The sequence below is a fragment of the Pinus tabuliformis genome, chromosome X (assembly GCF_031772625.1).
Source record: "Pinus tabuliformis cultivar Carrire ecotype Pingquan chromosome X, CPIR1, whole genome shotgun sequence".
Taxonomy (NCBI): Eukaryota; Viridiplantae; Streptophyta; class Pinopsida; order Pinales; family Pinaceae; genus Pinus; species Pinus tabuliformis.
The window spans coordinates 1,320,191,690-1,320,215,212 of record NC_142308.1 but is presented as its reverse complement, the minus strand read 5'-3'; positions in this window follow the sequence as shown (position 1 = coordinate 1,320,215,212).

Sequence of the window (23,523 nt, the reverse complement as noted above, 5' to 3'; positions counted from 1 at the left end):
CTCATCAAATAGATCTAGCTACGCAGTGCGTGGTGGAAGAAGGTGCACACACGTATTTTGAACTATCACATCCTCCCACCTCACTTCTCTTAATGTCTACACAGATTTGGCTTGCAAGCCTACTGGTTGTCGTGTTGATTTGTTCCCCAAACCTCCATCCTCGTGTTTCATTGATCCTATAGACTTTACTATCTCGTGTTCTTTCATTCCAGACTCCACACTTGTTGTGAACAAGGATCAAGTTGTTGACAGAGTTGTTGTTGTGAAGCCAACCTGCGCTGTCATTCATGATGAGTATGTGTAGCAATCTGAAGAAGAACCTGCAGTGAAGGATGACTCCCTTCCATCCATGCCTAATCCACTCTATCCTGACATCCCTTATGATTCTGCCACTTTTGATTTCCCCTGTGAAAACTCACCTCTGGATGTTTCTAGTTCTGATCATTCACAGGACACACCAGATGTCAACTTGTCATTACATCGCGGAGAGGGCACATCTTTCTCTGAAAATCTGTCCTATCTATCATTTATCATTTTTGAAAACACAGAGGGTGAACTTCCTTGTTTCTCATCAACCCCTCTACATGATTCATTAAATCATGAGGATGTCGATGAACATCCTGAATTTTCTGATCATGGTTGTTGTGATCTATGTACTTCTTCATTAGATCACGATGTTGATTCACTCATTGTTAATCTTCCAAAGCCACTGGTCTCTGAGCTGATGGTTATGTGAGGCCCTCGCAATCCTGAGGTTAACTCCACTTCCAATTAGAAAATTTTTGAAACACCCAAGGCTCCTCATCACTCATCTGTATGCATTGAAGATCAATCCAAGACATAGATTTCGCTTCCTCCACTTGAATCACATGATCCCATCGCTCATGCATTGGAGGAATATTACACAACAACACACTTGCAAGGCATAAGCTGTCTCTCTTTCTCATGTTTTCTTGTCTTTCACAGTCAAGAGAGTGTGCATGCTTATCATCTGCACGCAATGTGTCACAACACCATGTTAAGTCTGTAGAATGTATGTCTTGTGCATTCTCTCTTTTCTTTTCTCGAGATGTTTTAGAACTCGGAGCATGTTGGTCTTCACCGATCAATATTTATTTTTCACTCGTTTACATGCATATTTTCCATGCCTTTTCTAGCATGGGCCAACCAATGTGCCAGTGGCTGCATTGGAAATATCACCTCACGTGAGTAGGCCCATGCACTATTCAGCGTAGGAGTAAGAGTAGTATTTGCTTTTTTCTTTGCTTTGCTTTTTGGTTTGCTTGTCTGTTTGCTTGCTGACTTGGTATAGTTTACTTGTATGCTTTCTTTTCTTACTTGTTTTTTTTTCACTTTACTTCTTCTTTTTTCTTTTTTCTTTCTTTGCTTGCTCGTGTCCGTAGGTTAGCCTTACATGAAACTGTGTTTGGCTCTCGAGACAAGTTCGGAAAATATAAGAGGACTTGAACAACTATCAACATCTGGTTATCTTTTTTCCTCTCTATTTATGAAGATATTTTTGTCTCTAGTCGATGATGCCTTGATGGAAAATATGTTCTATTCAGAGTGAGTCTTGGTGAAAATACAACGCTTGCACTCTTAACTAGTACTGCCTACTCTAATCGGCTCTTTTGGGTTAACCCTTGCTAGCTCAGTCAAGTGGAGTAAGGTGAGGGGAAAACCTTAACAAGTATGTCAAAGGTATATATAACATACATCTTTGAAGGAACAACTTCTTCTTCTATGAATAAGTCGGGATCCCTCTTCTGCCTCTGAAGTAAATAAGTTCCTACGCATAGTTCTTGTGAGAAAGGTGATGCAAGTAGCTCCATAAGGGTACTAACTAGGCTTGCTAGTAGAGGAGTGATGCTTGTGTTCCTATGTGACTCCGGTGGCGTACTGTTCAGGCCTGCAGGCAGCAGAGCAACACAAGAGATGAAACTTAAACCTTGACAACTATATTACTTGTGCATCAATATACCACTCATCCCCAATCGAAACAACTAAGTTGACTTGACTTGGAATGTGTGTTGATCAATCAAGAGAAGTAGGGAATACATATTTCACACAAGCTATTGTAGAAGCCATCACGATCAAAGAATCGAACAATACTTCTGGAAAGGTTAGACTCGCTTTTCATGAAACAAGGTCCATATAGAGAGTTGGAGATTATACCAATGTGTCACCAATGTTGTAGCGGCTACAACCACCCTCCAAAATTTTGGCCCGCATGTAAATTTAGGATCCTACCTTGGATACTGCGATCAATCGTCCTTGGTCACTCGTCGGTAAGCTGATGATCTCAAGATTCCCCTCCTTGATATTAAGATTTGTTCATGTTCTAATGTTTATGCAACATGTGTCATCTTTGGGCATAGGGATTATTGTTTGTCATGTAAAGGGAATTTTGTTTTACTTCAAGGTAAAGCATGTGCACATGAGTTTCTATAATCACATAGACAAGTTTCACATTCACTTCATGCATTCTTGTCGCGAAGGCTGTTTCATCAAGAAGAGTATGTTTTATACATTTTGTATGGTCTATGTTTGCATCACTAAGTGTTCATGTGCGATCATAGTCAAGTCTTATCGATGTTTGCATATGTTTCATTGATCTCACACTTAGCCATTTTCCCGAGCAAGCTAGCCTCATCCAGCTTGCCGAAATTGTGCACTTTGCTTCTACAATCCTCAAGCTTCCTCCCTTACCTACTGGAAATCCACAATGTGTAGAGACCCCAACCTCCCTTGGCATCCAAAACTGCACAGTGGTTTTCCCTAGTGTCTTACCAAATCGGAACCTGTTGTCTCTAGAAATTGTGCAGTATTGTCCCTCACCTGCTTAGTCTGACCCGAAACCTGAAATTGCATAGACGTGTCCTCTCGGAACATATCCTTTATCTCAGATTTACCTGTAATGAATGCCATATTACCTTATTCTTCATTAACCAACCATATCCTTGGATTTCCTCTAGAAATTGTTTCAAATGTTTGAATTATGCTTTCAACTCAATCATTTCCCTCTCAAAATATTCGTAAGTCATCCTCCTTATGCCAATTGTTTTGGAATCCTTCTTTATCTGTTTGTGAATTCTCTTCCCTAAATCCTTCACATGACCATAAATATCCATCCTTCTTCCTCTGTGAACACTCCTTGTCCACTTGTGAGCTACAACAAGCCTCTTCTTTCTCTTTGTCTCTGTCTCTATCTCTGGGAAATTCTACCCACACTTACTATGGAATTGCCCCTTTGGCAACTTCTACCCAACTCTGCTTGTTGGAAGTTGTCCTTTTCCTGGTTATCTACAGTAGAACCTCTTCTCTTTCCTCTAGATCATACATGCTTTTCATCTTCAAAAGTCGTTAGGCTACTGCAATTTTTCCTACTCACATTCTCTTTAGAGAAATTCTACTATCCTCTCTCTTTCTTCAATAATCCATCTTGTTGTTGGGTTTTTTTCTATTTTCCTTCTCTTGGGAGCTCTTCTTGTTCTTCCTTCTCTATTATAACCCATGACTTCCATCAATGTGCTTCAACTTGCAAATCTTATATAAAAATTTTAATTCTTTACCTATGCCAAGCAACTTTCCTTTGCTCTAGTTTTATGTTTTTCAAAAGCAATTCACCTCAAATGTGCTTCAACTTATCTCTAAATTTAAACCTACTGTTTGGCTTCTACATATAGCACCTCTGCATGTAGATATCTTGCTATTCTAATTTGTTGTCTCTTTCCAGAATTGATTCTAAAAAAGAAATTAAATTCATAAATATAAACTTAATTCATGTTTATAACCACCTTCAAAAAAATAAAAAACACAATTCCAAACGTGGGGTCATTCTCCTACATAGGTCAAAAATTGTTGCACATATGCTACAACCTTCACACTTTAGAGCTTTTCCAGATTTGATACCACTCGATGTAGGGCCAATTTTAACCTTGCCATTTGTCCAACAATATATGTAAGCCCACACTCACATCATCCCGACCGTTCTTAAAGTGCCCAAAGGAAAAATTCTCCTCGATTTCCCTTTCAGGATGATATAAAAAATGTGCGGGCCCCTGACTCCACTTACTCTGCTTCCATTCGCCTTTTCGCATCCGAATTGGCCATGCTATGTCTACCTGATCCTTGTTATCCTAGTCTCTATAAAAGTGAGCTCAAGCTTCTTCTTCTAGGATGATACCTCTAGCCTGACATTGTTAATTGAAAGCCTTTCTCCCGACATAACTCTAACTTCTGTCACCTGACACTATTGAATGATGAATTCCCGTTAATTTAAAAATGTTTAAGTGTTGTTCACTTGTTCGCAAATCCTTCCACTTGTTTTGCAACTCTCGGTCTTGGTTTCTCTATGCACTAACACTTCCACTGCTCTCTTTGATATTTATTCCACTATGCCCCTATGATATTTCATTATAGTGGGATCATTCATCACTTTGTTGACCAATGGTATCTGACTCCAAAGGATTCTCACCTCGATAAGTCCTTCTACACTCCTCTCATTTTGCAATCATACTTTGATCCTTTGAACCTTTTGAATTAAAAGTTTCTCATGTCTCTACTGCAAAACGCTAATCTTGGCTCCACTCTAGGCCTTCATCTCTGAATTATGTTAAATCTCAACTCTTTTACCACCTTTCTACTCCTATACTCTAGATTTTCCTTCTTCAGCATTTCGAGACTCTGCTCCTATAACAATTATTTCATACATATAAAAACACGAACCCTCCTGAGCTCTGACACCTACAACCATTATATATATATATATATATATATATATATATATATATATTCCAAATTTGCAAATAATAAACAAAGGTTTGACATTTGGATCCATACACTCAAACAAAGTGTCCTCATGTCTTATGTACAATAATTTACAAAAGGCCCTTGGCCAGAAATACATGATTTGACCCTCTGTCAGCCTTTTTGGCCTTAATCGGATCTATTCCTCCTATATCTAATCCTCCTATCTCCTCATATGCCTTTTGGCTTACAAAATATATACAAAAGGGAATTCTGAACTAGAATTAGTTTAGATCCACAATTTCTTCAACAAATATTATCTCTAGACCCACATTTCTCTCTAAAATCTAACTAATCCTCAAATCTCTCTAGTTCTCTTGATTTCCTATTTACAATATTTCTCACATATATACATTCTCTCAGAAAATCATAAGAACATACATTAAATTAAATAATTCCACTCATTAAGGAACCAACTCCCTCGGTAAATGATAGACCCCTATTCTTGTCAAAATATATTTTGACTTGAAAGTGAAATGCTTTGCATTAATTATATATATATATATATATATATATATATATATATATATATATATATATATATATATATATATATATATATATATATATATATATAATTTTAAATCGATTTACTTTAGATTCACCTTAATATAATAATTATAAAATGATTCTTATAATTAACATTTATTTTTATCCATTTCAGAATTATATATTTAATAACAAATAAATTATTTTGAACACCTTAATATAATAATCATAAAATGATTCTTATAATTAACATTTATTTTTATCCATTTCAGAATTATATATTTAATAACAAATAAATTATTTTGAAAATATATATATATATATATATATATCCCATATAAAAACATATATATATATATATATATATGATGATGATGATGGTGGTGGTTAACGTCCACTAAGACCAAACTTTGGTCTATTGGACCTAAAGAAATGAATTATTTAGTTTGATTTAATATTTTATTCCGGTGCTCAAAGAGCTTGGAGAGAAGCCTCCTGAGCTCACTATAATTTTGACATTGTAAAAAGCTAGGAAGGTTAGTATTGCAACAAAGATTATGGAACTGAGATCTAATGTGGTTTTACATGGGGCACCCTAAGAGGAAGTGATTTTGATCCTTGATGTTAATATTCTCACAGAGATGGCAGATCCTCTCCATCCATGGTGTTTTAGGAACTGCCTAATGACCTATTTCATTATGGAGCTCATAAGAGTTCCTTCTAATCTTGGCTATATTAATTTTCTTCTTTGAGCTAGTTAAAATAGAGAGTTACTTTTGATCTTCTAGGGTGGGGTTGATGACCTCCTTATAATATCTTAATTTTCTTTTAGCTGCTAAATCTTTCTCACACCACAATTTTTCTTTGAACTTAGAAATATTTTTTTTTTAATGTTATTTATGTTTTGCAGTGCAACATTCTTGTCGATCTTCCAATGGTTTAACTAGGCCCTAGTGTCTTTATACCAACCTTGTTTGAGCCTTAGGTGGTTTTGGCTGGACTATAAAGCTAGCTTAGGAAGTCTATTGTCTCCTATGTTATTGAGTTTGTGCTTGTACAATAGAAGCCTAGTCATAGCTAGGCTCTCGATAGGGGAAATACCCACTTCTATAAGGAGAATAGGATAGGGTGTATTGCTTTTCATTTTGAGGTTATACATTATAAAATGCTTCTGGATTTGCTCAATCTTTCTCCAAGGTTCTCTAGAGATGCTGCAACCCCAAACCTCACATCCATATAAGATAACAAGAGTGACTAAAGTTTCAAAGAGGAACTTATTTCTATCCCACATTACGAGTTTTTCCGTTTTAAAATTATTTTCAAAACCAAAATAAGCTTTCCACCCCCCATTAATCCTTTTCTCAATGTTATAGTTCCAATTGAGCTTGTGATGAATATCAATTCCTAGATACTTGTAAGAAGACACTTCCTCCAAGTTACTATTATCATACGTAAAATTAGCGTAAGTGTCCTTCTTGGATTGATAATCACAACTTTTTTTTTGTTAGTGTTAACAGTCATACCCATTGTAGAACAGAAATCCTGAAGAAGTTTGAGTTGATTATCAAGATCAGATGGGCACCTTGCGATAAGAACAATATCATCAGCATAGAGAAGAAGGATGATGACTATCCCATCTAAGATTGTGCCAACACAACCTGCTTCCTCTAAATAACCTTCTAGCTTGTTGATGTAAATGTCAAATAGGGTAGGGGAGAGGGGGAAACCTTGTTTAACTCTGATATTACACTTAATATCTTTCGACCACCCCTCATTTGTCTTTAACTTGGCAATTACATTCTCGTATAATCTTATAGTGGCAGCTCTCAATTGGAAAGGAACCTTTAGCTCTTCTAATCTATTCCGTAGGTTGTTTTAGGAGCCGTATCAAAATCCTTTCTAAAGTCCACAAAGCAACAAAAGATATTTGATTTATTGTTGCGGCATTCCTCCACAATGATCCTGAGCATAACGAGGTGGTCCGTTGTTGAGTGTTGCCTTCTAAAACCTGCTTGGCCTTTAGCCTACTTACCTTCACTTTCAAATAATATGCTCAACTTATTTTCCAAAATAATACCATATAACTTGGCTAAGAGAGGGCTGATCATAATTGTTCGATAATTAGAGGGGTTATTTGTATCCCCACTTTTAAAAATATGGATAATGAGGCTCTGAGTCCATGGTTCTGGGAACCCTTTCTTGACTTCTTGATTGAAAAGATTGTAGATGTGGGGGATGAGGACAGAACCTCCAATTTTTAAGATTTACACCTAGTAACCTTCAATGTCCTTAGCTTTCCCATTTTCCAGGCGTTTAACCCCAAAATCAATGTCTTCTAATGAGAAAAATTCTTTCGTTGTGAGCAGAGTTTCAAAGTTATCCATGACATTTGGAGATTCATAAAGCTTTTTAAGATAGGAATTCCAGTCATGTAAAGCAATTTTATTATTATCTTTAGTTTTCTTAGCTAGAATATGCCTCTAGAATTTATTAGGAGCTACCTTAGAGAGGTGTAAGAGATTCTCTTGTCTTTTACGAATATATTGCCTCTTTTTCCTTTTAGTTAGGGCTTTGCATATTTTTATGTTGCTAATTTTAAGAGATTATCAATAGCTTCCTTAATCGCTCTCCTCACACTTTTACAATCTTTTCCATACCATGGGTTGGTTTTGCTATTTCTTTTATTACTTGAAACTTCAATTGAGAACTTGTTAATATAATATGAGAGGGTTGTAGTAAAATTATGATAAAGGTCTTCTATGTTGTCTATACTAGATAAAGGAAGCAAATTAATTTTTAATTCATTTAGAAAGAGATCGTTTTTATTTCTATCAAAGATTAAGTTCTTTTGGCTATAAGGATTATCTTCTACAGGATCTTTATGCATGACAAAATTGAGAGTTATAAGTAAAGGCCTATGATCAAAGTCAGGCTCGTGATCATTTAAGATGTCAAAATTTATTATTTCGTTGTATAAAGGGAGATCGAAAATAACATAGTCTACCACGCTACTATCAAGCCCATGGATGCAGGTCATCCAGCGAAAATTGGGCCACTTCTTTAGACCGTTGCAAATTATGAGATCCTGAGCACTACAGAGCTTGACTAGCTCTGACCCAAACAAATTCTCCCCGAGGTCTTCTGATCTCCTTTTGTACCGGCTAGCCAGAGTAAGGTCTTCGTCTAACCAAAGAGGATTAGGGTTAGAATGATTGCTTAGAGGAATAACTTGGCTGCTTGAAGTTTGAGCATTAAAGTCACCCATTAAAAGGATATTACCTTCATTCCTTAGGCTAGAAATATCATTCTCTAAACCATTGTAAGGACTATTTTTATCTAGATTCTTTTTCTTATAGAAGTTAGAATTGACGGGGGAAAATTAATAGATTGCTATGTAGGTCTTTTTATCATTAATGTCAGTAATATCTATCCAACTATATTGGTTCTAAGGGTCGTTTTTATAAATCCTAGCATGGGGGGAGATTTTTTTCTTAATGAAAAAAACTATGCCCCCAATGCCTCTATGAGAGGATCGCTTGTTCCAGGTAGACCATAGTGCAAAGCCATCTATGTTAGCACCCTTAGATTCTTCATGCTCCCAAGTTTCAACAAGTAATATGATATCAATATCATTCGAGATCCAACTTAGCTTGGGGCCTTTGTTCCATGGAAAGCCCCAACAGTTCCAAGAAAGAACCCGGAGCATGTTGAATTTCTATTTATTACTATTTTTTTGGTTTTTATCCCAAATAACGGCTTTTCTATTTCTGATTATTGCCCATTTTCCTTCCTTTCTAGCTTATTGTACCTTTTGAACCTCCTTTCTTAATTCTGCTTGATCTTCTGGAATGCAATCTTCATTTATAAATATTCCCGTTCCTTTTAGACTTGAGGTTTTACTAAGTATGTCATACTTATGGTCAGTAGAGCTCACCTTTATTCGGATCAACCTTCCTTTATTCTCAGTTAATTTCCCCAATGGCATGTTGCTTCTATGAAACACGTTGTTTCAATTTGAAATCTATTATGTAATTCTGTCTGGGCTATGGCTAAAGTATCCTCGTCTACCTCCTCTTTCAAACCTAAGATTATAAGGTTCAAGGCCATTTTGTTACGTTCATGGTCTAATTCAATCAATTTTTTCATTTCATCTTTAATTGGTTTGATATCTAATTTACCTGCCACACTATTTAGGGTGAGGCGACTATTAACTTTTTCTTCTAGATCTTTAATCATGTCCTTTATTTTAAGTCTCTCTAAAGTATCAACATCTCCTTGCTGGGATGTTTGGTTCATATCTTGGTTTTGTTTTTCTATATCCTCCAACCTAGTCTCCATTGCCTCCATATTATTCTCCTATAGTTCTATTTTATTTTCTATTTGTTTTTGGATCTTGTCTTCAAGAGATGTGAATTTATTTTCTAGCATGGCTTCTAACTCTGTTTATAGCTTGATTTCTCTTTCTTCTCTACATTTTTCTAAAAACTTTATATACTCATAAAAACTCTATAGAGTAACTGTGCTAAGTCTATTTTTAGTAATTTTTGAAAACTTTGATGAATTATTCATACTTGAAAATATATGAACATATATATATTAGAAAACATTATTTTAAAAAATTTCAAAGTAATCTCACATTAAAAAACATTTATTATAACATATATATATATATAATAAAACATTTAAAATTATTACTAAATAATTAAAAAAAAAACATTATTCAATAATAAGAACAAGTTTAGATTTATCATAATCTCGAATTTATTAAGAAAAAATAAAATTCATTTTACTTAATTAAAATTGGCATGTTCAAAAATCCGATCCCTCTCAACCCTCGTAAAGCCATCTAAATTTAAAATAAATATTAAATATTAGATTTACATCTAATTATGATAAATATTAGATTGACAAATTTAATTTTAATTGGAATTTTTTTATCAGCTAAAAGTTGAAATATTCTATTGGTTATTAATATTTTTTAATAAATTCACAATAACTTCGGGTGGAGCATTAAACAAGCCTTCTAATGTAATATTATAACAAAATAACAAATTTATTACTTTAATTGTCTTACATCTCTCAATAAAATTATTTTAATTAAAATGAATATTGAGTTTTTTTTTAATTAACATTCAAAGACGTTTGTTTTTAATAAATTTTGAAAACTTCATATGAAATAACTAAACATCTTTGTCAAACTAGGCCATGGAAAGCTCTCTTTATTGAACTCATCGATAGTAATATGGTGTTTTATTCACGTTTTAAAGTATGTAATAATACCTTTTTTTTGGTTTTGTTTTTGTTTTTAGTTTTGATTTTAAAAATAATTATTTATTTAATTTAAGTAAATATGTTGATTTTTGTTGTTGTTGTTGAAAGTTTGGTAGGTTTATTCATTTTCTATTATATATTAGGCAAATTTACACCACACAGATTGACCAGGTGGCCTCAACTTGCCCTCAGGGGAAATCAAGTCTGTTTGTCACCGGTTAGCATTATACGCCATCCAAAAACACAATTGATTAAATCTTTCTAGCCAAGCTAGGTAAGTCTCAGTCTCATGTCCAAATACTACATCACTGTAATAACTAACATATGCAACAGGAAATTTAAAAGCTAGCTGCATAAACAAAAACTAAGCATGACGAATCTAGTCTTTCTGCTCATCAGAGACAGAGGCTACAGGAGCAGGATCTTCAGCAGTTTCCCCTAGCATTCCATACAACTCCAGGATGCAAGGGATGTGATAGTCAATTCGATCCATCCTGATGTCCTATTTGTGCAACTAAAAGAGGATTTTCTCCATGTATTTTTTATAACTGGGTAGGCCCTGCATTGTGACCGCCATCTCAACAGAGATTTGTTCCATCACTTTGCCAAGCATACTTTTCATCAAGAAATACAAGTAAAGGGTGTGTTTGAACTGCATAATTCTACCTCGAGTATTCCCTAGATCAGGAACCATCATCCTCCAATCGTCTATCTCCTCCTCTATTTCACTTTCCTGTTTTATCTCCACTTCCCAGTCGTCAATTAGCTTCTGAATTCCTTCGTTTGTTTCATCCCGGTATGTCATTGCTGCCTCTGTTATGAGGTGCTCGACAAGCTTACGGCCCCTACGACCTTTCGACGTGCTCAACCTATTGTTTGCTCGATGGGCCGGGCCTCTTCTACCATGACCATGCCCTCTCGTTGCAGGAGCCATACTCTGTGCAGTGATGCCCTGCGAACAACCAAACAAAGTTAGGTCCATCAACCCTTGCGCATCAACCCAATGTAGTTGTTCATACAATAACTCTCTTCCTTGCTTTGCCATCTGTGGGTTAAGGTAGCCCAGAGCCTACAAGTGGCCAGGGGAATTGATCCAAGAGGATCTCGTCAGATCAATTGCTCAGATTCATTGTCAATGTATAGTGTCATCAACAGCAATTCAGTTCGATGTCATTCAGTTTCGACAGTGTCGATTATGGTTCAGGTTATCCAGGTGATGTTTATAGTTTTTCATGGTGTTCAGTTGATATGGTGTGTACTTGGTTGTCGACAAGTGTTCATCGTTAGTTCTGCTAGGGTGATCATCGACGTGGGGTTTGTCTTCCCTTTTGCAAGGGTTGATTGTCGATATAGGTTGTTGTCCTGTGATGTTGATACAAATGTCACTTTGTGACGAAGTGATGTACATGGGTTATTTTTAAATCAAAATGATGTAAAATCTAACCTAATAACATTATAAACCTATGCAACAAACCTATGCTAAAAATCCATGTATTAAACCATCAAAACCTAAGTTCTAGACCTAGAACCCTAAGTTCTAAACCTATCAAACCTATCGCATTGCAAACTATGTATAAAATCCTAACCCTAAGTCTAAACCCTATTGACATATGTTATAAACATAAAAAACATTACAAACAACATGACAGTCCTAAACCCCAGACTGACTGTGGGGGGTTCTAACCACAGAGTATACATGTGATTAGATGTGACCATCGGGTTATGTAACCATGGCTCAGAGTTCACCACAGAGTTTAGAGATGATCGAAACATCAAACTGCATGGGGACCATGTCCATGTGAGCAGGTAAGCGGGTGTGTTAACCCCCAGGTTTTGGAAACACAACGGGGTATAAACTGTCGACATGTGAACAAGTGTCAGCTCACTGCACATTGAAACCGTTAGTTGGAAGTGAAACCATCGGCACGCTAACCGCGACTATGACAATTGTTCACATGCGTTGTCATAACCTCTGTCCGGTTAGCTAACCGCTAACAGTCCGTGGCCTATCCAAAGTTATTTGTGGGTTTTGTTACAAGTTTGTTAAACAAATTAATTCGAGGACCATGGTGCTATCCTAATGTGTCATTTCATGACTAGATCGAGACGAAACCACCCCCAGATTGCATCTTATGCATTCCAAATTCAACCTAAGGAGGTTTGAATGCACCTGGTGGGTTTTAAAAGACAGTTTTGTCCATTGAAGTGGAGGAGAGTGATTTTGGTTTTTGTATGCAGATTCTAGAGGTTATAAGTAGTTTTGTTTTTAGTGTAACAGGAGCATCCAGAGTCGGAATTGGAAACCGTGACAGGAGTTGGAAAGCTGGTTCAGAGAGATATCCTTTGAAAATGACTAGAAGTTCCTATGTGCACATTTAGTTTGGTAAAATTTCTATGTAATCGACCTCTTCTGTTTCAATGCTAATAAAGCAGTCACCCATCTTGAAAGCGGACATGGAGATGTAGTCCATTAGGGATGAACTCCGTAATCAACTTTGTTGTCTGGTATTGCTGTGTTTTTACTGTTTTCACTTATGTTATGCATATTACTTATGTTTTATCAGTTGTTGCAAAGTATTTTCCTCAAGCAGTTCTCACGGTTTTTAACACTTTCAGTTAACATTATAATCATTAATGGCTAATCAATTCTACATCAGTTTTAACTTATGATCATTTCAGATCAAGAATTGGGTTTCAAACGCGGCTCCCAGGGCTCCTCAAAGTGCCCCTCCCCCTTGCCATTGTGCAATTTCCTATCATCCCACTGTAGCTGGAGCCAAGACCTCAAGCCCGTCTAGAGCCTAGCTCGGCACTTGTTTTTATACCTGCTTTCAACTCCCTCAACCAGTAGTTTCCCGCCATGGTTATTCTTGCTCCTCTATCTCATATACTGCCCAGGGTCCCTAGCTGCACCCTTGCTACCATGCATATTCTCATTTTCCCAGGGTTTTCTCAGCGTTATACTATCATTGCTGATATCCCGACCCCTTGCCCACAACTCTTTCCTACCTCTCCCTTCAACACTCAACCCCCCAGAAATGGCAAGCCCTCTATCCCCTATTCCCCTGATCTAAGAAACTAGGTAAGGGCCTACTAATCTTCTCGACCTAGCATTACCAATGTTGTTGCCGAGATTTTGACTCAAATGCAATAAAAACAAAATGCACAGCCAGGCCATGACCCTCACTTTCCTCCCCTTGTTTCTCCCATACAGTGCTACTACCCATTGGGATGGCCTCTTGCCCCTCCCTTACCCCCAGCGAAACCCCCACCAGATCATGTAATTGACACAGGAACCCAACTAGATCATGGAATTGATGCAGGACCGAGACCAAATTATAGACCATAGAACCGTTGTTTGTCTGCAGCCAAGGTTCCTTCGCCCCTCTTCAGCTCTAAGGCGCCTTCCTTCTCCACTGCAATTCTCACTTTCCCGACACATCAAATTCCTTAACCATCTCCACCAACTTGCCTTATTACTCCCTCTACCACCTTGCCAGCCCACTATCCATGCATTCATGGCTAAGAACACCACACCTCCTTCCTTGAGCATGTGGGGGACGACAATAGTTATGGTCCGTGTACAATCCATATCACATCGAAGCCTGTCTCCTCTGACACCACCCCTCATCCTGATCGAGAGAAGTAAATATGTTGAAATTATATATATATCATTTTAAATTTTAGGGAATATGGATACATAAACTATTTAAAATCAAAATTATGTAGAAGTTATTTTGAATTTTTTAGCAACCATGCATACACAAACTATTTAGAACCATCATTTTCTTTTTATTAGTCCCTGCCATAAGGTAGTAGGGACTATAGTAATCAGTCTGATGCTTTTTATTAACCACTACATAGAAATTAAATCTTTAAACCTAAAGTTCTAAGGAAATGGTTATAATAAACTTTCTCTCCATCTTATTAAATTTCGCCACTATTTTTTGTTACCCAATGAAAAGTTTTAACATCTTATTTGGCATCTACCTGAGGCAGAGAGGCACAAAACTTAGGATTAAAAATCACAGTGTGAGGAAATGTTTTCCATAATCAAGTAATGCTAGATTAATGTTAGCATCACTTGGTTAACATTAATTATTTGCTTGTTTTCTTTGAAGTGTAGATCAATTACCATTGACATTATTGTTCTCACTGCTAACGAGTCTTGCCACATCTCTTGATCCCTCAGCTCCACGGGGCTGCCAACTACCAAATTACTTGGATATGTAGCCAAATGCTGATCATCCCCTTGAATTCTCATTTCTCGCAACTTTCATGCTCATCTACCATAACCTACCAAGGCTATTGATGATCCAAGGACACATATTCTGTCTCTAAGCACTTTCCTAGTGGGGTTGAGTTAACCCTCCATGCCATTTCTCTGTCGGGCCAGGGGACACTGAAGGAGAGATCAAGCACCAAACCCTATACTACAACCTGCCAGGAGCCTAACTCTTTTGATTTTTGCAAATTTCACATAATTATCCAAGCTAGGAATTGTTGTTGTCCCTATGGCTTTCATTCTTAGTTGCAGGCCTACGAGGTATGTTAATTTGTATCTTGTTTATGGTCTATAGTTTTGAATGTTTCTTATTTCTCCCTCAAATTCTGAATGTCTCTCATAAGTTTTGAATGTTTCTTACAGTAGGCTAAAGAGCCCCTAAATATTTTTTCTAAGAAAGTCATACAAAGGCCATTGAAATTATAATGTGTTTTCAACTAATTAAGAGAAATTATTCTTCATAGAATTACTAGCATAACTAATTGTAAGTCATTATTTCCCTCCATCCACACCTCCAGTGTCCTCTCCATCTGAAATGGTAGAATCACTGTATCAACCACTTAATTAGCCAACTCCATCAAATCCGTGAATGAATTCTTGTTAAAATAAGGTACACAATTCGATCTATGGTATTTTCACATTGTGATTTTTAATATCTATAACAGAAAGGTGCTGAATGTTTTTGATTATCCCTAACATATGGTATCCTTTTAGCTATTTTGATTTTCCTTATCCCTGACTTATGGCATTCTTTCATCTATTTTGTGGTGCAGTTTGGATGTTCGACTTATGGGGTTTTAAAATTACAACCCTTTACTCCTGTAAAAAAGGAGTTTTTAATACATATTCTTGATTTTGTGTTGTTCCACGGTATTGGGCATATTTTTGCCTCTTTCTACATGTGTCTCCTTCTCAAAGGTGGTTTTGTATTTCATACATGTTATTAAATTTGTAGAGCCAATGTTTTATGTTATATTTTCTTCCTTCCTCGGAAAACCTATCACATGCTTGTATGGCTTTCTATCATTCTCATTTTTTTTTTCAAGTGTAGTGATGAGTAAAAACAATCAAGCTCTAAACATCATTCCATATATTAAATCTTCCAAAATCAAAACAATTTAATAATATAACATAATTTGTAAATGGTATAGGTTTTCAATTATTTGTTTTGTTAATCTAGAATTGCACATGTTTGTGTGTATAATAGTTACGAAAGCATTATTGCAACATGGATCTCTCCCTTGCAAGTTGAATTCTGAATTATATATAGAAAACTACCTAAAGCTCGCTATATACAATCAAAGATGTTGTGTTCTCCCAATGGCCTATTGGAATGAATGTCTATGGAACATTGTATTTCCATTACCTTCTTACGTATTTCCAAAGATTGGTTGAACATTTTCTTCATAAATAACAAGAGTTTCCATTGAAAATGCAACAAGAAATTCCTAATTTAATTTTACCTTGATTAAATTAGGAGAAATTAGAATTTCAATTTTTGTAGAATACTTGGAGGTAGTTAACTGAGGTTATATGGCTCTTGTCACTCAGTTAAGTCAGTAAATTTGAGTTGGAGACACCTGAGTTCAATTCTACATGATTGGTTGCTAATTTGTAGCAATCTATTTCAGTTAATTTGAGTTATTATCAGTGTAACTAGTTCTTACTATTAGTAGAACTAGTGAAGGTTTAGTGAAGGGTGTGTAACTTTTTTCACACTAAGTGACAAGGATGTGTAAATTTTTTCACAGATTAACCAACCTAAATTAACTCATGCATGTAGAGAATTCGATTTACCCATTTGATATTGGATTTCAAGAGAAGTGTACTATCAGTTGTAAACTATTCCAAGTTGTACAGGTCATACAAGTAGTGAGAGAAAGACCTATAGGAATTGCACAATCCAAATTGAGGAATTTCCTAATTAATATGGGATCAATTCCTTGAGGAACATTGCAAGGAAATAGGAGCTTGGAGGCTTGGAAAATTGGCTAAGTATTGGCAAAGGTTAGTTAGTCAGGCACAGGATAGAAGATACATGGGCAGGTTGAGCTCAAGCTTGAGTAGAACATATTGTATTCATCTAGATTATTTGATTAATGCAATATATATAGTAAGGGGTTTTCAGAAGTTGCTTTCCATTAGATAAATATCTATGTATGTGTGTTAAATCTTGATTCATGCTAATGATTTGTGTTCTCAATTGTGAATTTACTTCCACTGATGAGTAGAGTACCTTCAAGTCTTATGATTTAGTAAATTTTAGGAGAAATTTTGCATTTATACATTAATTGATGAATGGTATCAGAGCTAGATTCACAGTAGAGAAGAGAATTTGAAGTCGTCATTGCAGTAGGTTCAAATTTGAAGATCAGTGTTACAGGTTTTCTTCAGGACCGAGAAGATGGATTTCAATGGACTTAGGCTCGAGTATGCTTTGGAAGGGACCACAAATTTTGTGGCATGGAACATCTGAATCGAGGCAGTATTGGATGATAATGGGTTGCTAGAATACATCAAGAAAGATGTAGCAAAACCCCCAGCATATGATTCTTAGTATCTTGCTCAGTGGAAGAAGGATGTGGCTAAAGTGAGGAGGATCATAATGGAGGGAGTTCAAGATCATATTTTCTCGAATCTCCATGGGAAGGAGAATCCATTCGCAATGTGGAAAACAATAACCAAGTTGTTTGAGAACAATAGTGACCATAGGAAGATGGCACTCAAGGGAAAGTTTCGAGGTATTAAGACACAAAATAATGAAACAATTCCGCAGTACCTGTGTAGGTTTACACAGTGTCGTGGTGAACTTGGTGAAGTCGATATTACTATCCCTGAAGAATATCTAGTAGCTCTTTCCCTCCTAGAACTTACTAAGAGATGACATAATTATCAAGATTCGGTAAATGGTACAGAGAAACTACCAATATGGGAGCGGTTATGGTCTGATCTAGTGCAGGAAGAAATAAGGTGGAGCAACAAAGATGGGACCTCATCCAAAGAAGAGGAAGAGGAATTTGCATTAGTCACCAAGGGAAAAAAGGCCAAGGGGAAGAATTCCCAAGGTGAGGCTCATTCCAACCAAGAGGGAAAGCAGAAAGACTTGTCTAAAATCAAGTTCTTTCACTATCATGAATTCAGGCACTATGCCACGAAATGTCCACAGGAAAAGGCAAGCAAGAAAGAGCCTACAGTGGTAGTAGCAGGTGAAGCTTTCGCTTCACAATTCGATATTTACTTCACTCTCATTTCATGCATGGAAAGCATAGTAATGGGGAGCATGTGGTACTAGGATAGTGGTGCCTCATTCCACATGAAAGGAAAAAACAAAATTTTTAGTGACTTGGAGACGATGGAAGGTACAGTGTGAATGGGATTGATACTGTCACCTTTAAGAGGGAGTTAGGCTCCCCTCTGAGACTCAAGGATTTGATTTTTGTAGCAGGTCTAAAGAAGAATCTAGTTTCCGTAGCTATGTTGTAGGACAATGGCTACGAGGTGATATTTAGCAAAGGAAAGGCTTCCTGAGGACACATCACCATAGGACAAGTGAAGTAGATCAGCGTTTGAGTCAAGAACCTATATGAACATGAGGTAGAAGATGCATGCAAAGCCTCGAGGAGCAAGTCAGAGACTAGAGATTTGATGGTTGAGAGGGAGCATGTTAAATATCTCAACATGCAACCTCAGAAGAAGCCTCAATAAGCTATGAAGAAACCACAAAAGGAGAAGTAAACAAGAGATAGAGTGGAGACATCTACATAGCCAGAGACCTCGAGTAGGGGGAGAGTTCGAGCCAAGTGGGTAGAGGGAGCACGTTTAGTTATACCTCTAGAAGCAAGGTGGAGTGATGTAGAACCTTAGTCCAAGAATGTAGAAATTTGGGTAGGGTCCATTGAGGAGTGTTTGTCTCATGCATCATTAGCCTTGTTACAAGGCCCCATAGTATTCAGTACTAGGAGGATCTATGTCAGTCAGATACTGAGGAGTGCAAGGAGTGTTGCAATAAAAGAAGGAGGCTCAGTAAAAGAGTTAACAACGACACAATTTTCTTAGTAGACAATTGCAGACACAGTTGATTCAATTTGTTTTTTATTTTTTGGATGCTGCTCAGTTGCGGAAGTTGTAGTAGCAACAGTAACAGAGAGAAGTGTTGTTGTAGTGCATCCCAAAAGAAGAATAAGATGATGATATTTTGACAAAGGCCTTACCAAGAGGCAAATTCAAGTTTCATAGAAGCAGGTTTAGGGTATATGATAATCCATTTCTTGCTGAGAGGAAGTGTTGAAAATGCAACAATAAATTCCTAATTTAATTTTTCCTTGATTAAAAGAGGAAAAAATTGAATTTCAATTTCAGCAGAATACTTGGAGGTAGTTAACTGAGGTGACATGGATCTTGTCACTCAATTAACTTAGTAAATTTGAGTTGGAGACACTTGAGTTCAACTCTACATGATTGATTGCTAATTTGTAGCAATCTATTTCAGTTAATTTCAATTATTGTCAGTGTAACTAGTTCTCACTGTTAGTAGAACTAGTGGAGGTTCAATCAAGGGTGCATAACCTTTTTCACACTGAGTGACAAGGTGTGTAAACTTTTTCACACTGAGTAATCATCCAGTTAACTAATCAATTAGCCTAAATTAACTCATCCATGCAAAGAATTCGATTTACCCAGTTGAGATTAGGGGTCAAGGGAAGCGTACTATAAGTTGCAAACTATTCCAAGTTGTACAAGTCATGCATGTAGTCAAAGAAGAACATATAGGAATTGCACAATACAAATTGAGGAATTTCCTAATTAATAGGGGATAATTCCTTGAGGAACAATGCAAGGAAATAGGAGATTGGGGGCTTGTAAAATTGGCTAAGTATTGGCCAAGGTTAGTCAATCAGGAAGAGGATAGAAGATACAGGTGTAGGTTGAGATCAAGCTTGAGCATAGCATATTGTATTCATCCATATTCTTTGATTAATGGAATATAGATATGAAGGGTTTTTGAGAAGTTTCTTTCCCCTAGATAAATATATGTTTATGTGTGTTAAATCTTGATGCATGTCAATGATTTGTGTTCTCGATCATCAATTTACTTCTGCATATGAGTAGAGTAGCTTCAAATCTTGTGATTTAATAAATTTCATGAGTAGTTTTGAATCTACACATTAATTTCTACAGTTTATTTGGGTTTGTTTCTGGATCCAAGCGGACGGCCCCTCTTGAATGAATGATGGGTGTTATTAATATTTTGTTCCCCATGTTTTGTTCCACTCTCTTCTTTGGTTGTTGGAGAATCACAATGTTGTTGGAATGAACCTAGCTACCCAATCACAAATTCAATCTGGTGCATAACAACTAAAGAAAACTTTGACTCCATAGTGCAAAACAAATTCGGTAATGGATATCCATAGGAAAATTGATACACTAACATTACTTAACTCTCTTGTTTACTGTATAAAATAATATTAAGGAAATGAAAATCTTTACATTTTCGTTTATTCTCCATTTGGCATGCATATAAATCTCAACCTACCAAAAAAAACATACTACAATCCTTGAAATAAAATTTGTAAAGATGCGAAATCCAGTACCAACTGTAAGTCCTACCAAGGTTGTTCGAAATAGATACAAGAGAAAATATTAGTAGGAAAAAACATTGCCACGGTGAAACCAACTAGGCAAACATAAAATAAATGTAGTGTGTAAGGAAAACAAGCACCTAAGTGAAAGTTGAGACACTTGAGCTTGCGTGCACTCCTCCCACATGATCGTCGAACAAAGTTCTTTTATTTATTATATTTCTTATTTTGTTTTTTTATTAATATTCTTTTTCAAATTTCAATGAGTATTTGTAGTTGATTATGCATGCATTCATTTAATTGAATGAATAAATTAAAGAAATGGCACAAGAATTTCTATATATATATATATATATGAACACATATAATCGTTAATTCTTAAAAAATGTGTGCGATGTCCTAAGCTACATGAATTATACTTTTCTACCTCATTGTTTGTGCCACTATTCCACCGTGAACTTTGCTCATGTTTGTAGGGTGTATTGAGATTTTATTATTTATCATTATGGGGAACAACCAACTCTCTCCATTCAATGACACTGGTAAGTATTCCCCTACTGAAAATTATGGCTGTTTATCTTCATTTTGTTGTATTTCAAACTGAACATGGTCATTTGATTTAATCATAATTTAAAGGACAAGTGAGAGAAAGGCAACATTTTTATTTGATTTACCAATTAACATTTCAGGATGAGCAGAAAACTGAGGTGAGATGATTTGACTTATATTGTAGATTCAAATTTTTTGTCATTTTGGATTATCATAGATAAAAAAAATTGTATCCTCATATTTATTTTTAATTTGCCTCATATGGTAATACTGTTAGGGAAGATTAACATGTCTAAATGCTATAAACATTATTTACTAGTTATGATAGAAAAAAATGATATAACAATGTATAATTTTGGTTAACAAGTTGTAAAGAAATATAAATAGAACAAGAACTCTATTTCATGGGTCATTCCCTACCCATGAAAGCCATTGAAGAACACAATCATCATAAATTTAAAAATTTAAAGAAAACCTAAAATACACTTGAACATTAAGTTGTGAATTTAACTCAATTTATGACATCTATATGTTCCCAATTTTTTTGTTGTTGTATATCCACCATTTCTTTTGTGCTACAAAATTTGCTAGGTGCAAGTTCCTCTTTATAACATAAACCAAGGATAATTTAACACACGTGCCAGAAAGATTCTCAATCCATTTTCCCTGTTGCCAAAATATCAGACTTAATCGTTTTGGTTAGATGCCCTTGATCCGAACTTAAACAGGATTGTAAGAAATTAAAAAAATAACCATAAATATAGAGATGCAACATAAATAACACTTCATTTCATTAATATCAAATACTGAAATATGCTTACAAATAGAATCAAAACAAACTAGCTCGAGCGATGGTAGCTTTTCTCTGAGAATAGATGTGGCAGCTACATACCTCTGAACTATGTTACAATGAGGCTTGAGGGCCTATTTATTATTGAAAAACAAGGGAAAACCTTAAACAATCAAAATCCTAACCCCAAGAGATGGAATGTTGTAGTATACCTAGGGGGGATAGTATGGGGTACAAATGGAGGTGCCCAAGTGTTATAGACATTTTTGTGCCTTACAGCATGAAGCATGAAATGTCCATAATCTAAGGGATCCAAAGTCCCTAAACATGTTGTTCCTACCCCTAGAGGAACAAGGTCAACAAACCACAACACTGAATAAAAGTTCTCCACCTGAAAACACTAAAAAACAAGGCAATTCTGGATCATGTCAACTGCTCCACTGAGCATCTGCGCTGAATGTCAACTGCTCCACTGTCTACCTGCGTTGAATGTCAACTGCAAAGAAGGCTACCTGCGCTGGGCGAGTTTGGACATGTGGAACAGTCATTCCTGAAGGTGTCAATGCCCAGGAAGCTTCCAAAATGACACTTGGATCAGGGAATTCGACTGGTGATGAGTAAGAGGTTCTAGATCTCCAAGTGGAAGCAAGAACCTCCAAGTGGAATCAAGAACTGAAGAATAACTGAAGTGAGAGAGGACACTAGTCAGCTTCATGCCAGCCTCAAGCTGACTCATCCTTTCTCCAAAACTCCTATATATAGATCTCTCTCATGAGGTCTAAGGAGGCTGGAATCTGGTGAATGTAAAGAATTGCTTTTGGTTTGAGTTTAGAACTATTGGGTGATTTGCTTTGAAGGAGGTGAAGAGGAGGTTTCTTTCTGCTGGGAAGGTGATGCTGGATTGGGCCTCTTATGGTTGTATCACTTCCTGAACCTTACTTCTTCCATTAATAAAGCATTTGAGGTTCTTCTATATGCATGTGTCTCAATGGTGTGTTGTTATACTTGTGTATTTGATTTATTATAATCCTTGAATCAATTATGAATGTATGCTTCTTGTAGTTTCCCTCTCTTGCCATTTTGCAGGATCTTGGTGTAGTTGGGCCAGTGAAAGAGCAAGGAGCTGGGGGCAAGAAGCAAGGAGAGAAGATTGGATCAACCATTAGCGAAAGACATCGGTTAGTGGATCTCTTTCTCCCCTCTTTTACATCTCATAAAGAAGTAATCTCAAATAGCTTTGCTTTGATTGTTGCTAAGGAACTATCACCCTTAGAGTGGGATAGGGTCATTCCGTATTGGATACTTTTCCCAACAACAAATTGGCGACTCCACTGGGGATCGTATCTTGTTGGTTGTTTGTGTTTTTGCTATTCATTTCCTAAACACAGGGAGTACCGAATCGAACTGCGTTTGGATCTTTCAAATGCAAAGTAGAGGGCAGCCACTCTAGCTCAGTTTCTGGGCATGTTTATGATTTGAAGAGCTGATCCACAAGGAATCTGAACAACTCTTAGTGATAGCTTTTCATCCTCCTTTTCATCCTTTAGTGTGTACTTGATTGGTAGCTTTGATTTGGCCAAAAACTGTTGATTTCTGAGCAATCTGTGACCCGGAAACCAAGAGAAACGAGAGTTTCTCTCTTCATTGCAGGCACTGTGAAGGCAGTCTGCATTTCATCGCAGGTCCCGAAGGGGCTACCTGCGTTGAATGTCAAACTGACAGTGTTCTACCTGTGCTGAACCAGTGTGGCC